The sequence below is a fragment of the Limulus polyphemus genome, unplaced genomic scaffold, assembly GCF_000517525.1.
Source record: "Limulus polyphemus unplaced genomic scaffold, Limulus_polyphemus-2.1.2 Scaffold3963, whole genome shotgun sequence".
In the NCBI taxonomy this organism is placed as follows: Eukaryota; Metazoa; Arthropoda; class Merostomata; order Xiphosura; family Limulidae; genus Limulus; species Limulus polyphemus.
In genome coordinates, this window is record NW_013669573.1 from 90296 (window position 1) to 93372 (window position 3077).

At 38.4% G+C, this 3077-nt stretch overlaps 1 pseudogene; it reads right to left on the reverse strand.

The window, feature by feature from the left end:
• On the reverse strand, positions 1-1923 carry LOC106470358 (annotated as a pseudogene).
• Between the last annotated feature and the right edge of the window lie 1154 nt (positions 1924-3077).

Sequence of the window (3077 nt, forward strand, 5' to 3'; positions counted from 1 at the left end):
ATTCTGCGCTAAACATTTCATTTATAGTACTACAGATACCTGTGATTATAATACACTTTAAACGTTTTAATTACAACATTAGCTATGATATTAATACACTGTAAACGTTTTATTTGTAACAATATATCCGGGTAGTTATGATTTTAATTCACTGTTAACATTTTACTCATAGCAGGTAGACATACGGTTTTCTATAAAGAACGGAATCCATCAATATTTTAACAGAAAAGCAGCTTGAGCTATACGAGTGTTCTTCTATGGCTGAGTAAATAAATTCCTTCCTCTATTTTTCTTATTTCCGTGGAGGGTTCTTTACAACTCCCATGAATAATAACACCTTGGTTCTGTTGTCGCGAATATAGAAAAGGAAAGGGTGGTTCGCTTTAAAAAGTGCGGGCCTTACAGGTCGACCCGATCGGGACAGAATGATCCCCGTAGCTGCAGCTGCCTCGGTGCCTTCTTCATTAACGTCAACATAAGCCTTATGCCTTACTGTGTCAATTGTGATATCTCGATGTCCAGTGAAACCAGACAGATCAGCATAGGTAGGATTGAAGAGGTCTCTCAGTCCAAGAGTTTCCAAAATGCTCCGTAAATCAAAGTTGTCTTCTAAGTGGAATTTGGGTAAATACAGTAATACTTCTCGGGGTGTCATCGAATATGAGAGGTCATTCAACTGACCAGGAGTGATTAATTTGGCGAGTCTGTCCATCCCTTTAGTATAAGATCCACGAGGAAGAAGGATGACCATACTCAGGTTGTGGCCGACATAAGGAAGTTCTACTGCAGAGCAGTCAAGGGCCTCACTAACCCCATAAAGAAAGACGTCCCGTACGTACATCATTTCAACCGGTTCTACTTGGCCCGGGCTCGCCAGAAAACGAGACTTACGAGTAAACTTAGTGTTAAATTGCTTCAGCCACGTTCCTTTGAAATATACGGCATTGGCTATGACAAACTTGGTTTCTGGGCCTACGCTAGATGGTGGCAGAAGGCCCTTTATTTTATAATTAGTTTGTTCTTCGACCCACTGGTTAATATATTGTCTGGAGCCTTCTGGATCGGTCCTAAAGGCAACACGCTCAAGGTCAGCTCCGAAGTATTCTAACATGCACCGCTGTAAGGAAGCTTCTTTATGGAAGAATAACTTATTAGCAAGACGGGATGTGTTATTTCTATTGGTTTGAACCAGGTACCGTAACCGTAGGCTGTTGTAAGCCTTGGCTGAAAGGTCTTTGGTTACTTCTCGAACACCCAAGACGTTGCTAATTGCTTGCTCTGTTTGACCCTTGGCGCCCATAAATGTAAGCATGAGTGCGGACCAAACGCTGAATGGACTAAAAAATAACCCTGGCGAAGTAGTATCTTTTCTTTGATTATGAAGCAGTCGGAACATGTCAAGGCCAAACTGTACAGAGCCATTGACTAAAGTTTCTAGAGCTTTCTCGACCTCATTATTATTATTCGCCTGAGAATGGTGCTGTGACACGCACTGGGCCCAAGTCTCGCGATAGATGGTGCTAACAAGTATAGTCAGGATAAGTACTCCCTTCATTTCTAACAAAGAAAAACAAGATCTCATTAGGTTGTAAAACGTTTTATAAAACAGGAACTAACACGCATCATTCACCTACAATTAAATCAAACTAAATAATTTCAACCACAAAAAAACTGCCACTTACCTCGTGAACAAAAGTGTAGTTTACAATTAAAAAAAAATAAACTACTGATAACATTTCAATTATTGGCAAACGGTTAATAACAAAAAAATATAAATAAAATATTTACCCGAATTATAGCTTATAAGCTAAAACTAGCTTTGTATCGCACGTTCTTAACGAATCCTTTTCAAGTTCTGCTAAGTTAATTTCATGTGACTGAAGAGTTCATCACGCGCAGGAGTATTTAAAAAACGTAAGGAAACAAGTTATGTAACACTTATCGCAATAATTTTCTTATGACGTCACAGTTACTCTACCAAATCCGTTAATGCACGGGGAAGCTTGTCTGATCCTACTTGTTTCATGCATACCGGATGTTTGTTAATCAAAAAGGAAACATCGATGACATCAGGGAGGATAAAATCCTTTCCTAACGCCCGCCCGTTGTAAAATACAGCAGGGGAATTACCCACGATAGGTATAGTTTACAGTCTGTTCCAACTCTGTTGGTCACGTGTTATAAAAACAATATTTTATTTATGATACAATAAATGAACTAGATTTCTGTGATAGTCTGTCCCAACTCATCAACTCACGTGTTATAAAAATAAAATATTGTTTATAGTACAATAAATCACAGAATTAACTGTAGTATAAAAAATGTTCACAATTAAGTCATCGAACATTTTAAAATATATATAATATATATAATATTAAAGACTTTTCATATGTAGATAAACTAATAGTTTCTCGTTACATGGCTACAGTCAATCTACTTCTTAATCCATCTGCTTAACTATAATATCACCTTTGGGGGTGATGCGTGGTAGCATTTAAATTGAAACTCGGTGAGCAATGACCAGTATAGTAGTATCAGTTATAATACGTAACCCATGTTACGAAATGTGTCTTATGAGAAGTACGGTCATCTAGAGCCATTACATGCCCTTGGTAGAAGCTGGACCACCTAGAGTCATTATGGGCTCTGGGGAGAGGCAGGGTCGCTTCCATGGACCACGGAGAAGGTTGTGTCACACTTCGACGAATAGTTTTTATAATGATGCCGCATAAGTGAATGAAAGCACGGCCAATCTTTGATAAAACGCTCCGTACTGTTTTGATAGACTTGTACACATTTTCTCCGCTCCCATTGGGCACCCTGGTGGCAGTGAGCTCGGGGAAAATATAGTCTCCTCCCTCTATGGGCCTAGTGGGACGAAGGTCGTAAATGTAATTGAACCTTATGTATTTTGATTTTATTTTAGTTTCTCGTTATTTAACACCTAGTTAACAGGCTTTGGATGTATACACCTGGAAAAAAGTTAAGCACCCCCAAATATTTTTCAGGATTGCTTATTGAAAATAAGGTTTAATTTTCATGATGTTGAGCAATGTTCATAATTTCCAACATAATTA